At 42.6% G+C, this 16,453-nt stretch overlaps 1 protein-coding gene across 1 annotated transcript in view; it reads left to right on the top strand.

Annotated features, from left to right (window-relative positions):
• Window positions 1-16,453, top strand: part of LOC126185053 (uncharacterized) — a 904,507-nt gene that overhangs the window by 297,102 nt on the left and 590,952 nt on the right. The gene's annotated exons all lie outside the window — the stretch shown is intronic.

Below are 16,453 nucleotides of genomic sequence, written 5' to 3'. Positions count from 1 at the left end.
CTTATGTGATTTCTATAAATATTGAGAGGGTAATGCTGTGAACTGTGCTTTGTATACTGTGCAGATATAATTTTTCTCAGGTCCAGTCAAAAATTAGTTATACTTCTCAATGGGATTGTTTGATATTTGTCATAATGGAATTGTTAGGAAGAAATGAATGTGAAGTTTGGGAGTCAGCATTAATTAATTCTATAACTATAAAGTATGCGCGTGAATGTTCCTGCTTATTCAGATGATTGTATTTCAAATTATTTTGAGTCTGTGAGAGTTATTCACTTTCCAAGCCAGGTGTATAATAACTAGAGTCGAGATTTCAGTGTAAACACAAGTTGCATGAATTTTTGCATGTGTGGCCATTTGCTGGTTAAATGTATATTTTGAAGATGGTATGATTTGGGACACTTGTAATGCATGTTATATCACATTTTTGACCTTTTTTTTGCAATAACGTGCATGGCACCATCTTTTATAGATTTATTCATATGAAGTATGCCAAGGTGCAGAACATAAGCAATTCTGTGAATTTGTTGCAGTTTGTAAACTTCATAGTGAGCTCAAGTGCCCTACTTCAACTCGGTAGAAGTCAATATTACTTTGGGCCAATAAAATTAAATTAAAAAAAGGGTATTATTATTGTTATTATTGTTGTTGCACAATGCTGCTCCATATGTGATGAATTTTGGGAAAGCTGTTAAAATTTTTTATCATAACTTCAAGTGTCAGACATGCGCTACATCATGTAACTGAAATGACACTCTAAAATTTGATTGTGTGAATACACTGTTACAAACAATGATACAAACAAGGAAAATTGAATCACAAAATACAGTGGTTTGAAACTGCTGACAGCATTAAGTCATATGCTGCCCTTTTTTCCAATTGAAGGTACTCTTAAAAGCACTTGTCCATATTGCTGGATTTGGAGATATTCTTCCAGATTTAGCTGTGCCCCCACAACCTTTTTTAACCAGGTGGGGTACCTGGATTAATGCTGTCATATTTTGCTGTGGTAATTTTGGTTACATTGTCAGTAAGAGACATTGAATTCCTACAGATCTACTGAAATTGACATCTGTTTCCTTCATTCCTCTGAAAAGCCTTAAGGTACTGCAATGTAGGATTTTTGCTTCATTTTTGAGCTTTGGGTTTTTGAGGTCACTAATACAATCTGCAGTAAAGACACGGTAGTGATATTCAAGGAAAAGATATGAAGCAAGACCATATTTACATCAAATCAAATTTTGTACATTTTCCTTTGGAAATACCAAAGTTGCAAATCACACGTGGAGTCCTGAACAGTTATTGTAAAGGTTAAAAATCTTTGCAATCATTCTGTGGAGAAGTGGGTGTTGCTGTTTTTAAGATAACAAAGTTATCAGATCACATCCTGATTCTGAGTTTTCAAAGGAGACAAAAAATATTTTGTTGCAAAAGTGTAAAAGAACTATCAACTTGATCATACTTTGTCCAAAATATCTTCACCTAAATATGCATCTGTCACTCCTTGTGACATAGAAACATCATTTTCTGCCACATATTGTAATTCTTTATCTGCCTTATTATGCGTATTTAATGATATTACTTTGCATGCATGTTTTACGATTTGACAGTGCATGAAAATCTGGGCTCTAGTAAGAACATTATGAGTAATTTAATAAGTAAAGACATTAACGCACCAAATAATTTAGGTGCTGAGTCACTGATAGACACATAAAGAACACACAAGATGCATGCTAGCTTACACATGAAGTCTGGCATGTTGTTTAATCAGCTAGGAAGTTTCAGTACTACACACACTCCTATGCGGAGTGAAAAATATGGTATATACTCGAGTATAAGACAACACTGAATATAAGATGAGCCTCCCCCCCCCCCCCCCCCCCCCTTTTATGAGTTGTTTCTTGGGAAAAACACACTATGACTAATCAAATTTACAAACTCTTATTCATGAAAGGGATATGTCTAAATAGTTAACATTATGCCTCTTCTGTATTTATGCAATTTATTTATTGTTGACGTTTTGATACGATATGGGGAAATTAAATAAACAAAAGGAAATTTTTGTAATTATACTCTGCATTCTCTTGCTGGTGTATCTGTAATCCTATACTTTGTATTTTCTTGCCTGTCCACATATGTTCCATCAAATGTCTGTTTTGTTTTTCACCTGTGCTCTGCAGATATGTACATGGGCAGGGGGAGGGGGAAAGGTTGTTACATATGGCTTATGATGACAACATGCAGCTGGTCATTTGGTCAGGGCTTGTAAGTGGACATGTATTGCTGCTGTTAAATAACAGAACAGGAAAATGGATAAAATGAAGAGAATATATTCAAATTTAGAGTATACAAGGAGCACGCCTAGGGTTGGAAGTTACCAGGTTTAGGCCAGTTTCAGAGATTGAGCTTCTAATTGAAATGGGCAGCAGAAGGGGAGGTGTTTCATGTTAACTTACGTTGATGGCCAATCATGAAACGTAGAACTGGTGGCTTTGCCTGCCATGAAAGATGTCAGTTCTGTTTGAGGTCTGGATCACAAGATAGTGAGGCAACTGTGTTCCGCACTGCAGAATACTCCAGCATACATACATGTGACCTGTATCCCACCCACGCTGTTTGCCAAAACCAATGGTGTGAATTTGCTAGCAGTTTCAGCAGAGGGGTGAGGGCATCTCTTGTCAGCAGCGTGAACTGGACGGAACTGCGTTGGTTCTGAAAGGCAGGCAACTTGTGTCATCTATGCACTACGGAATTTGCTTTGGGAGTAAACTTGTAAAGATTTGACTGGGGTCTTTTAAATAAAATTTCTTAAACCAGTTGCTTAAAATATCCCTTGACTTGCTGCCATCCTGTACATTGCATACCCCTTTCTTTCAGGAGTGATAGTTTTGCAAGGTCGCAGGAGAGCTTCTGTAAAGTTTGGAAGGTAGGAGATGAGATACTGGCAGAAGTAAAGCTGTGAGTAACGGGTTTGAGACCTGCTTTGGTAGCTCAGATGGTAGAGCACTTGCCCGTGAAAGGCAAAGGTCCTGAGTTCGAGTCTCGGTCAGGCACACAGTTTTAATCTGCCAGGAAGTTTCATATCAGCGCACACTCCACTGCAGAGTGAAAATCCCATTCTGGAAACATCCCCCAGGCTGTGGCTAAGCCATGTCACTGCAGTATCCTTTCTTTCAGTAGTGCTAGTTCTGCAAGGTCGCAGGAGAGCTTCTGTAAAGTTTGGAAGGTAGGAGACGAGATACTGGCAGAAGTAAAGCCGTGAGTACTGGACATAAGTCGTGCTTCGGTAGCTCAGATGGCAGAGCACTTGCCCGCGAAAGGCAAAGGCCCCGAGTTCGAGTCTCGGTCGGGCACACAGTTTTAATCTGCCAGGACTTTTCATATCAGTGCACACTCCGCTGCAGAGTGAAAATCTCATTCTGGAAACATCCCCCAGGCTGTGGCTAAGCCATGTCTCAGCAGTATACTTTCTTTCAAGAGTGCTAGTTCTGCAAAGTCACAGGAGAGCTTCTGTAAAGTTTGGAAGGTAGGAGACGAGATACTGGCAGAAGTAAAGCTGTGAGTAGCGGGCGTGAGTCGTGCTTCAGTAGCTCAGTTGGTAGAGCACTTGCCCATGAAAGGCAAAGGTCCCAAGTTCGAGACTCGGTCGGTCACACAGTTTTAATCTGCCAGGAAGTTTTTATTCCTTGACTTGCTGCCACCCTGTACATTGCTTACCCCTTCCAGAGGAGTGGTGACTCACATTTTTTGCAAAAGGATGTCAGTCACTGCTGGAAAGACGGTTTGCCCTAGTGGGAGCCTTAATGCTGTGGGAGGGTCCAGTTACAATTGTTTTCATTTAGTGTAAGTGGCAGGGGACTTAGATGTAGTCAAGTTTATCGAATTTCATGAGTTAAGAAAACAGTAAAATATTAACTGTTCAGATTTTGTGCGGCAAAGCAATAGCTCCTGTAATAACTGAAATCATCATCGTCCAGACTATCAGTTCTTAAAATATATGAAGTTAAAATCATTCCAGAAAGCTTCACAAAGGAGGAATGGACTATCATGGTTTCTGTTAGGTTGAGGAGAAAAATATCTATTATTAATTTAGTGTTTCAATAGTAAACTCATTGTCATAGAAAGCATATGCTGCCCAAACTGCATCAGTGCTGATCTTTTATTGGTTTACAGGCAACCCCCCCCCCCCCCCCCCCCTCAAAATGTGTAGTTGTTTGTATTGTCTGGAAAATATTAATCTGCTTTCTACATAGTTGATCTAATACCAAAATATTAAATGCAACAACAACATGACAGAATACTTAATTCTGTAATAATCAAAGTATTTGGGTAAAAAACATAATAAATCAGCTTACTGCAGAACATTAAAAGTATTGTGTGTTAGAACTGGACTAAGAGCATTTGAAAAAGGGTAATAACCTAAGTATAAACTTGCTATGTCGTCTGCCTATGTTTGCGGCTAGTAGTTGCACAAAGTTTCTCAGAGTACAAAATATTAACCATTTCAGTAAAATGGAGGTGTCACTTACTCAGTCGTAGAGGTGGGGTACCAGAAAGCTTGTATAACCCTAACCGTATCTATATTAACCCATGTTATAATAGAGAAGTACAAAGCCTTTTTCCATACTGACAGAATCCTGGAGTTATGGGTGAAATCTGTTATAACTTCAAGTTGAACAAATGTATTTCAAGGACGACGCAATACATGAAAGTCACAGATCAAGTAAACAGAGTTAGACGTGTGTCACTTTAACAGTCAAATCATATTTGAATCTGAGTCTAGCGGCCACTGGCTGGCTGGCCGCTGAGGTGACGCTGCTGCTGCTTGGCTGGCAGACAGCACCGCATGTAGAGGACGTGCATAACTGTGTGGCAGCACTTTGAAAGATCGGTGAGTCACAACACTTTTCCCCCCTTTGAAGTTTTTGTACAGGTCTTGATGGAGGTGGCCTGTAGATTGCTAATGTCCATAGGTGTTGTTTGACTGGCTGTAAAGTCTCGAGGAGGAGGCTTCCTGTACGGACGGAAGTGTCCCCGATGATGATGGATCGAAATGACAGGAGACGTGGGGGTCGAATCTGCTGGGGCCCCGTGCACCAATCTACCCATTGCGGCAAGTCCGGTTGTTATAATAGGAGACATGGGTGAAGTGTCCATGTCCGTAGGAGAAGGAGGCGAGTAGATTTACGCCGACAGATGATGGTCATCTGGTTCCTGCATGGGCACGTCTCCTGTTGGTGTTAGTGCTTGTGCTGGCACCGATATGATGGTGAGAGGCCTGCGTTGTGTATAATGAGAGATTCCAGGATCCTAAGTGTCAGGTAGAGCCGAAGGTGGTGTAGCGGCATCCGGAACAGGCGTTGCCAGCACACGAGGCTGAAGCTGGTCTGAATGAGGCACTGCAACACCCGTGTCCATATGGATTTCATACAGGTGTCAGCCATGGTGTCATAAGATGCGGCCAGGACTCCATTTTGGCTGCTTGCCATATCCCCGTACCCATACAAGGTTGCTGGTGGTGAACCGGCCAAGCGAAGGCACCCAGGGCCATGACGTGGGTGAAACGGTAAGAAGCCAGAAATTGGAGAAGAGCATCATCAGCAGCAGAAGAAGTCAGGAGTTTCCTCATCTGAGCCTTAAATGTGCGGACCAGTCGTTCAGCCTCACTGTTTGACTGTGGATGGAACGGAAGGGCCGTGATATGTATGACGCAAAATTGGAAGAGGCGAATTGTGGACCATTATCAGTGACAAGGGTAGAGGGAAGGCCTTCCAAAGAGAAAATGCGAGCTAGAGCATTGGTAGTTGCCGCGATGGTAGGCAACGTGCAATGGACAATGAAAGGAAAGTTAGAGTAGGCATCAATAACGAGAAGCCAATAAGTACCTAAAAAAGGTCCTGCGAATTCAGCATGAATACGCTCCCAGGGCTTCTCAGGCGAAGGCCACGGTGACAAAGATGACTTCGGGGTGGCGGCCTGTGACGCACAAGGGCCTCAGGCAGCGACCATGTGTGCGATTTCAGAGTCGATGCCGGGCCAGTACATATTACGGCATGCCAGAGATTTTGTGCTAGAGACACCCCAGTGCCCTAGGTGAAGGAGGCGCAAGACCGAAGCACGCAAAGACGCAGGTACCACAACATGTGGCAAAGCATTTTCGGTGGAAAGGAGGATAACACCATCCCTAGCCGTGAGGCTGTAATGCAAAGTGTAGTGGTTCCGCAGCGGATCAGAAGTCTTAGCGGATGGACAATTTGGCCAACCCTTCTGAATACAGCATAAAACCCGGGAGAGGGTAGGGTCAGAACCCGTAGCAGCCGCCAGCCTGTCCCCAGTGATGGGGAACCCGTCCACAACCCGCTGCTCGGCAACATCCAAGTGGAAACACAAAAGTTCGTCCCTATGGAATGCCTGATCAGGACCCATGGGGAGGCGAGACAGAGCATCAGCATTCGCATGTTGAGCCTTTGGCCGGAAATGAATCCTATAATTGAAACGAGACAAGTAAAGAGCCCAATGCTGGAGGCGGTGTGCAGCCTTGTCGGGAAGTGACGTTGATGGATGAAACAAGGAAACAAATGGTTTGTGATCTGTAACAAGATGAAATTTGGATCCATAGAGAAAAACACCAAACTTATGAAGAGCATAAATAATGGCCAAAGCTTCTTTTTCAATTTGAGAATACTTTTGTTGGGCATCCGTGAGCGTTTTGGAGGCATAAACAATGGGTTGTTCAGAACCGTCAGAAAAACAGTGCGCTCATGGCAAGAACAAGATGCTGGCCAGGTCAATAAGTAGCCTGGCACGGGGCCGATTTCAGCATAGTCTTCAATTTCTGGAAAGCCGCATCGCATGACGCGGACCAGTGAAAAGGCACGTTTTTATGCAACAGGCGATGCAACGACTGAGCTACCGAAGCAGCAGATGGTAAAAACTTGTGATAGTATGCTATTTTCCCCAAGAAGGCCTGCAGTTTCTTAACAGATGCAGGGCAAGGAAGGGCATCGATCACAGCCACAGTTTGCTGAAGCGGACGAATACCATCCTGAGAGAGTTGAAAACCCAAGTACGTGATAGATGCATGAAAAAATTTTGATTTCTGAAGATTACACTTAAGACCAGCAGTCTGTAAGACATGAAAAAGTGTGCAGAGTTTCTGAAGATGTTCTTCAGTGGTGCAGCCAGTGACAACAATGTCGTCCATGTAATTTATACACCCAGGGACAGTGAGCTATAATTGTTCCAAGAATCGCTGAAAGAGAGCAGGGGCGCTGGCAACACCGAATGGCAATCGTTGGTATTGATAGAGGCCGAAAGGCGTGTTAAGGATCAGAAACTGTGAGGAAGCAGCATCGAGAGGAAGTTGATGATAAGCTTCTGACAAGTCAAGTTTAGAAAAATATTGGCCTCCAGCAAGTTTAGTGAACAATTCTTCAGGTCGAGGCATAGGGAAGTGTCGATGAGTCATTGAGCTTTTATAGTGGCTTTGAAATCGCGACAGAGATGAATATCAACATTTGGCTTAGCAACGACAACGACAGGAGAGGACCACTCACTGGAAGTGACAGGAAGCAAGACCCCTGAAGCAGTGAGACGATCCAGCTCCCGTTTGACCTGATCACAAAGGGCCACAGGAATGGGCCCAGTCCGAAAAAACTTAGGCCGAGCAGTGGGTTTGAGCATGATATGAGCTTCAAAGTCATTTGCACGGCCTAACCCAGGAGAAAAAAGGGACGAAAATGTCATCAACAAGGAATCCAATTGAGCATAAGGAATAGCATCAGAGACGATATTGACAGAGTCATCTATGGAAAACCCAAAAACGCGAAAGGCATCGAAACCAAAAAGGTTCTTCGCGTTACTATGGTCGACCACAAATATGGGAACAGTGCGAACAACAGATTTGTAAGATACTTCAGCATCAAATTGTCCCAAGAGATAAATCTTCTGTTTATTGTAAGTCCATAATTGCCTAGTGACAAGTGACAGGATTGGAGAACCCAACTGAAGATACGTCTGGGAATTGATGATAGTGGCAGCAGAACCAGTATCCACCTGCATGTGAACATCCCGAGCAGGTATTTGGACAGTGAGGAATAACTTCCCTGAAAGGGAAGAAGTACAACTGACAGACAACACAGAATCAGAATCAGTGCCATGTTCATGAATATCATGTATGGGGTTGGAGTTGCAAACGGATGACATATGACCTTTTTTTTGCATTTGTGTCACACGGCCCAACGTTGTGGACAATCCTCTTGTGAATGTTTCGTAAAAAACCACGGACATGAAGGAAGTTGCCATGTGTTTTGCTGCAGTATTTTAGAGGATTGTTTACAGTTAGGCCGAGGCTGCACTTGGGTGCGTACTGCGGCCATGTCAGCCAGCGGGGACACACCACATGCTTCGTCAACAGCGCACAGAGGTTGTATTTCCTCGATGTCACCCCATGTTTCTATTTACGCTCCAGACGTGCGAGAAATTTCAAAATACTGAGCGATGGATAGGACTTCATCTAGAGTCGGATTTGCCAACTGAAGAGCACATTGCCTAACTTCTTTGTCGGGTGCCGACTGGATAATAGCATCCCGTACCATGGAATCGGCGTAGGATTCTTTGTGAACTTCAGTAACAAATTGACACTTTCTACTGAGGCCATGAAGATCAGCAGCCCAAGCGCAATAGGATTGACTCAGTTGTTTTTGACAATGATAAAAGGCAACACGAGAGGCTACCACATGCGTGTGCTTTTGAAAATAGATGGACAGAAGTGAGCACATTTCAGCAAAGGACAAAGATGCAGGATCTATCAAAGGAGCCAATTGCGACAACAACCGATACATTTGAGGTGAAATCCATGAAAGGAACAGAGACTTACATGTTTGGTCATCCGCGACATGAAATGTCGAGAACTGCTGTCAAAGACATTTTTCGTAATCAGACCATTCTTCCGCCATCTCATTGTAAGGAGGAGAAGGAGGTAGAGACTACGACGAGAGACGCCCCGCATTTGATGCCGCGATGAAATCACGAATTCCATTTGTGAGAAGCATTTGCTGTTCTATTAGACCTTCCAAGAGTTGCTCTAAAGTAGCCATGGAAACTCGTGGGTCAACGATGAAAAAGAAAAATTCATTACCTCGTTGCCAACTGTTATAACTACAAGTTGAACAAAGATACACTCCTGCAAATGGAAAAAAGAACACATTGACACCGGTGTGTCAGACCCACCATACTTGCTCCGGACACTGCAAGAGGGCTGTACAAGCAATGATCACACGCACGGCACAGCGGACACACCAGGAACCGCGGTGTTGGCCGTCGAATGGCGCTAGCTGCGCAGCATTTGTGCACCGCCGCTGTCAGTGTCAGCCAGTTTGCCATGGCATACGGAGCTCCATCGCAGTCTTTAACACTGGTAGCATGCCGCGACAGCGTGGACGTGAACCGTATGTGCAGTTGACGGACTTTGAGCGAGGGCGTATAGTGGGCATGCGGGAGGCCGGGTGGACGTACCGCCGAATTGCTCAACATGTGGGACGTGAGGTCTCCACAGTACATCGATGTTGTCGCCAGTGGTCGGCGGAAGGTGCACGTGCCCGTCGACCTGGGACCGGACCGCAGTGACGCACGGATGCACGCCAAGACCGTAGGATCCTTCGCAGTGCCGTAGGGGACCGCACCGCCACTTCCCAGCAAATTAGGGACACTGTTGCTCCTGGGGTATCGGCGAGGACCATTCGCAACCGTCTCCATGAAGCTGGGCTACGGTCCCGCACACCGTTATGCCGTCTTCCGCTCACGCCCCAACATCGTGCAGCCTGCCTCCAGTGGTGTCGCGACAGGCGTGAATGGAGGGATGAATGGAGACGTGTCATCTTCAGCAATGAGAGTCACTTCTGCCTTGGTGCCAATGATGGTCGTATGCGTGTTTGGCGCCGTGCAGGTGAGCGCCACAATCAGGACTGCATACGACTGAGGCACACAGGGCCAACACCCGGCATCATGGTGTGGGGAGCGATCTCCTACACTGGCCGTACACCACTGGTGATCGTCGAGGGGACACTGAATAGTGTACGGTACATCCAAACCGTCATCGAACCCATCATTCTACCATTCCTAGACCGGCAAGGGAACTTGCTGTTCCAACAGGACAATGCACGTCCGCATGTATCCCGTGCCACCCAATGTGCTCTAGAAGGTGTAAGTCAACTACCCTGGCCAGCAAGATCTCCGGATCTGTCCCCCATTGAGCATGTTTGGGACTGGATGAAGCGTTGTCTCACACGGTCTGCACGTCCAGCACGAACGCTGGTCCAACTGAGGCGCCAGGTGGAAATGGCATGGCAAGCCATTCCACAGGACTACATCCAGCACCTCTACGATCGTCTCCATGGGAGAATAGCAGCCTGCATTGCTGCGAAAGGTGGATATACACTGTACTAGTGCCGACATTGTGCATGCTCTGTTGCCTGTGTCTATGTGCCTGTGGTTCTGTCAGTGTGATCATGTGATGTATCTGACCCCAGGAATGTGTCAATAAAGTTTCCCCTTCCTGGGACAATGAATTCACGGTGTTCTTATTTCAATTTCCAGGAGTGTATTTCAATACATGAAAGTCACAGATCAAGTAAACAGAGTAAGACGTGTGTCACACTAACAGTCAAATCATAACTGAGTCCAAGTCTAGCGGCTGCTGGCTGGCTGACTGCTTAGGTGGCACTGCTGCTGAATGGCTGGCAGACAGCGCCACATGTAGAGGATGTGTGTAACTGTGCGGCGGCACTTTGGAAGGTCGGCGAGTCACAACAATATCAGGGGATAGCAAAAGCTGCACATCAAAACCCATGAATTTATAATATTAACATTCTACCTACTCAGTTTACATTACCTTATATCACCTCATAGAGTAACAGTCCTTCAAAACATAATGCACTATGGCATACTTAGGCATACAGAGAGAGAGAGAGAGAGAGAGAGAGAGATAGAAGTGTTACACCTAGATCAGAATTCCACAGTAGTTTCGGAGATAGACAGATAGATAGATAGAAGTGTTACACCTAGATTAGAATCCCACAGTAGTTTCGGCTGAAAAAAAAAAGTAGCATAAACTAGCCAGAGCATCTAATGAGTCACCACTACGTTAACATGTATACATCATTGGAAATGGCAAATGCAGCCACATCATAGTGAAAATTTTAGAAAAGCAAAAGGAAAGATATACCTATTCATTTAAAAATCATTCTAAATTACCTCATGGGATAGTAGTGTGTACGTATATTACCTAGTTTTACATGTAAATTAATTAGTTAAAACCGAGACAAATGATAGTTAACAAGGTTGAAATGTGACCAAGTAGTGGTCTGAAGGGTGACTTGTCTGACTAATAATAAAGGTCTCAAAATGGGTAGCTATAATTAATATTTCTCATAAGTTAGTGCTCAACATAGAACACAATATTGTCTAGCTGCCAAATGGGGATCTGGTATGACCTTAAATATTTGTGGGATGAGTGCACTTTATGTAAGGGTTTCGTAGTCATAACACAGTTTTGACTTACACTCATTAATTGTAGAAACCACATAGTGCTTTAAATGCTTATCTAATTAACAGAAGCACAAAATAAAATCATCAATTTGTGTCACATCAGTACATTACATTTATAAAAAGAACATAAGGCAAAAGTAGTGAGGGGCCAGATATGTGATAAATTGTTAATATCCATTAGAATTACATAAAAATACTGTTCATTTACTCATGAAAACCATGGTTTGACCCTAAATCCCTTTAGCAGCAAACCACAGGAAAAGTTTTTAATTGACATTAAGTTAAGGAGATAAAATATGAAAATTCACCAAGAAAGTACAAGATATAATGCTCAGAGCAAACATAGATTTAATATTTTTCCCATTAGTGTCACTCAACTGCAGTGTTTTACAAACAACAATTATCAACAAACTGTTCTCCATAATTAAAATTACACCTAGAGAAACTGAATTAAAAGACCAGAACAGCACTTGTTTGATTGTCAATTGAAAATGAGGATTGGTTACAACCATATTTTTCCTCTAAAATGACAAAGTTGTGGAAAAACTATCTGTCTTGTCCACTGATCTTAGAGTTTACTGTTTTCAAATTATCATGGGACTGTCACATGGCATAAAATAAGCTAGTAAAACAACTTTGTGGGCATGGAGAAACAAAAGGCAAACTCTAATAAAAATAATTTCCTATCCTCATCCATCTGAACACTTCACATGACGAAGGGAATGACTGCAGTGAGTTTATAATGAGTTAATAAAATATGAAAAGGTTCACTGCTAGAATGTGGTTCTGTGTGACAGAATCACACGCATTGTTCCTAAACAAACTTCTGACTGATAGGAGAGGAATATGTGGGTTATCCAGCAGGGGAGAGCTATGAGTGTGTGTGACTTTGACAAAATTTAATGGCACTTCTCTTTATTAGGGTGATGGAGTGTGGTATTATCTGCTGTGCAATGCATGTCTTGTGGGAGGGGAAACAGGAGAGAGGTAGACGGAAAAGAGGAGGAAGAGTGAAGGGTGAGGGGGAGATGGCGATCTAGAAGCAATCATTTTTTGAAGCACAGCTGGTGGTGTGTACCAGCAGTATAACACTAAGTATGCACAAAAATAGAGAAAGACAGTGCTGGCTAACAGACAATCAAACTCTGGTAATAATCCACACAGAGCGACACCAGATTTGTACTGAAGAGATTTTAATTTTTGTATGATGATAAATATAGCAGGTTAATTCAGATTATTAGTACAGTACTTGTTTTAAATTTAAATCAGCAATATGGGGCAGTGTGTGTCTCTGTGTTGAATTTCAGCAAACACAAAATTCAGGAGACACTGGCCAGTGGTTTTAGGAGTTAGTTGTCTGCATAAAATGTACAATAGAGTCACCTCAAGCGAACATAAATTTTGATACGTAGTTGTTGGAGCATGTGAAAGAGTACTGCAGGACTTTATATGCTGGGTAAAAAGCAAAAAGTAAATGTTGATTTGTGTGGACACAGGACAGGAAAGTTTTGTAAAGAGAGACTGAAGGAAAACAGTCAATTCAATGGATATAAGAATTAAAAAGTCTAATGATTTTCAGTTCTTAGTGACACTTTGAAAGAAAACAGGGAAATAGATGCTTTGAAACCGACAGTGGACTTAGCTCATCTGCAGAGCAATGGAATATCAGTTACACTAATCAGATGAAGATTTGAAGTATAATTGTCCTTTGAACAATAAAAAATAAGTATAATAGACACCGCAAAGAGGGGCCCCACATTCTAGATTTGACAACAAAACGTAACATTCAGTGAAGCAGACTTGTAATAAGTAGGATTTTGGAAAAATTTTAGTAAGGTAAACTTGATACATTCATTTGAAAGAAAAAACAAAAATCTTGTCAATAAAAGAGATCTACAAGTAAAATATAGTATAATAACAAAATTCTACAACAAAGCTGAACAACAAAAGTAGTTAAATTCATCACATGACAAAGATCTATACAGTAGATTTCAGACTACCTAACAGATCAAAACGAAAATTTCTGTTCCGACACTTACAATGTTGAGAGTTTATGGAAAAAGTTCAAGGCAATCGTAAAATGTGTTTTAGACAGGTATGTGCCGAGTAAAACTGTGAGGGGCGGGAAAAACCCACCATGGTACAACAACAAAGTTAGGAAACTACTGCGAAAGCAAAGACAGCTTCACTCCAAGTTTAAACGCAGCCAAAACCTCTCAGACAAACAGAAGCTAAATGATGTCAAAGTTAGCATAAGGAGGGCTATGCGTGAAGTGTTCAGTGAATTCGAAAGTAAAATTCTATGTACCGACTTGACAGAAAATCCTAGGAAGTTCTGGTCTTACGTTAAATCAGTAAGTGGCTCGAAACAGCATATCCAGACACTCCGGGATGATGAAGGCATTGAAACAGAGGATGACACGCGTAAAGCTGAAATACTAAACACCTTTTTCCAAAGCTGTTTCACAGAGGAAGACCGCACTGCAGTTCCTTCTCTAAATCCCCGCACAAACAAAAAAATGGCTGACATTGAAATAAGTGTCCAAGGAATAGAAAAGCAACTGGAATCACTCAACAGAGGAAACTCCACTGGACCTGACGGGATACCAATTCGATTCTACACAGAGTACGCGAAAGAACTTGCCCCCCTTCTAACAGCCGTGTACCGGAAGTCTCTAGAGGAACAGAAGGTTCCAAATGATTGGAAAAGAGCACAGGTAGTCCCAGTCTTCAAGAAGGGTCGTCGAGCAGATGCGCAAAACTATAGACCTATATCTCTGACGTCGATCTGTTGTAGAATTTTAGAACATGTTTTTTGCTCGAGTATCATGTCGTTTTTGGAAACCCAGAATCTACTATGTAGGAATCAACATGGATTCCAGAAACAGCGATCGTGTGAGACCCAACTCGCATTATTTGTTCATGAGACTCAAAAAAATATTAGATACAGGCACCCAGGTAGATGCTATTTTTCTTGACTTCCGGAAGGCGTTTGATACGGTTCCGCACTGTCGCCTGATAAACAAAGTAAGAGCCTACGGAATATCAGACCAGCTGTGTGGCTGGATTGAAGAGTTTTTAGCAAACAGAACACAGCATGTTGTTATCAATGGAGAGATGTCTACAGACGTTAAAGTAACCCCTGGCATGCCACAGGGGAGTGTTATGGGACCATTGTTTTTCAAAATATATATAAATGACCTAGCAGATAGTGTCGGAAGTTCAATGCGGCTTTTCGTGGATGATGCTGTAGTATACAGAGAAGTTGGAGCATTAGAAAATTGTAGCGAAATGCAGGAAGATCTGCAGCGGATAGGCACTTGGTGCAGGGAGTGGCAACTGACCCTTAACATAGACAAATGTAATGTATTGCGAATACATAGAAAGAAGGATCCTTAATTGTATGATTATATGATAGCGGAACAAACACTGGTAGCAGTTACTTCTGTAAAATATCTGGGAGTATGCATGCAGAACGATTTGAAGTGGAATGATCATATAAAATTAATTGTTGGTAAGGCGGGTACCAGGTTAAGATTCATTGGGAGAGTCCTTAGAAAATGTAGTCCATCAACAAAGGAGGTGGCTTACAAAACACTCGTTCGAGTATTGCTCATCAGTGTGGGATCCATACCAGATCGGGTTGACGGAGGAGATAGAGAAGATCCAAAGAAGAGCGGCGCGTTTCGTCACAGGGTTATTTGGTAACAGTGATAGCATTATGGAGATGTTTAACAAACTCAAGTGGCAGACTCTGCAAGAGAGGCGCTCTGTATCGCGGTGTAGCTTGCTCGCCAGGTTTCGAGAGGGTGCGTTTCTGGATGAGGTATCGAATATATTGCTTCCCCCTACTTATACCTCCCGAGGAGATCACGAATGTAAAATTAGAGAGATTAGAGCACGCACGGAGGCTTTCAGACAGTCGTTCTTCCCACGAACCATACACGACTGGAACAGGAAAGGGAGGTAATGACAGTGGCACATAAAGTGCCCTCCACCACACACCGTTGCGTGGCTTGCGGAGTGTAAATGTGGATGTAGATGTAGATGTAGATGATATAGGGCACCTTTAAACACCTCAAACTCTTCAGAAATACATAAACTTCCTACATAATACAAATAGGAGTGCACCTGGGACATCCTCAAAAATTATTAATGGTCACTTATTTATTTATTTACACATCTAGTTCTGTAGGACCAAATTGAGGAGCAAATCTCCAAGGTCATGTAATGTGTCAGTACATTAGATTACAACATAAAAGTAATAACAGATGAAATAAAATCTTTATGAAGCCAAAATGTCAAGTCATAAGTTTGAGTAAATGCAATCAGCAATTTAAAATAGGAACCAGTTTAATTTTTCAAGCAACTTCTTGACAGAATAGAAGGTGTGACCCATGACAAAACTCATCATTTTCGATTCGAATGGGTGTGGATTACTGCTAAGATTTTTGAATTCTTGTGGTAGCTTATTGAAAATGGATGCAGCAGTATCACAAAAGTTAAGGAAGTGCAATCCAAATGCAGATTGTATTTCTTCCTAGTATTAACTGAGTGAAAGCTGCTAATTCTTGGGAATAAGCTGACAGCAATAAAGCAAACTGTTTGGCTTTACGTATGTCTGCCTGTGTATGTATATGTGTGGATGGATATATGTGTGTGTGCGAGTGTATACCTGTCCCTTTTCCCCCTACGGTAAGTCTTTCCACTCCCGGGACTGGAATGACTCCTTACCCGCTCCCTTAAAACCCACATCCCTTTGTCTTTCCCTCTCCTTCCCTCTTTCCTGATGAAGCAACACTGGGTTGCGAAAGCTTGAAATTTGTGTGTGTTTGTCTATATAGGGATACATTCCACATGGGAAAAATATATCTAAAAACAAACATGATGTAACTTACCAAACGAA

This window comes from Schistocerca cancellata, chromosome 4, assembly GCF_023864275.1.
Source record: "Schistocerca cancellata isolate TAMUIC-IGC-003103 chromosome 4, iqSchCanc2.1, whole genome shotgun sequence".
NCBI classification, from domain to species: domain Eukaryota; kingdom Metazoa; phylum Arthropoda; class Insecta; order Orthoptera; family Acrididae; genus Schistocerca; species Schistocerca cancellata.
The sequence above is the reverse complement of the archived record's forward strand: the minus strand, read 5'-3'. Positions and strand labels throughout refer to the sequence as shown.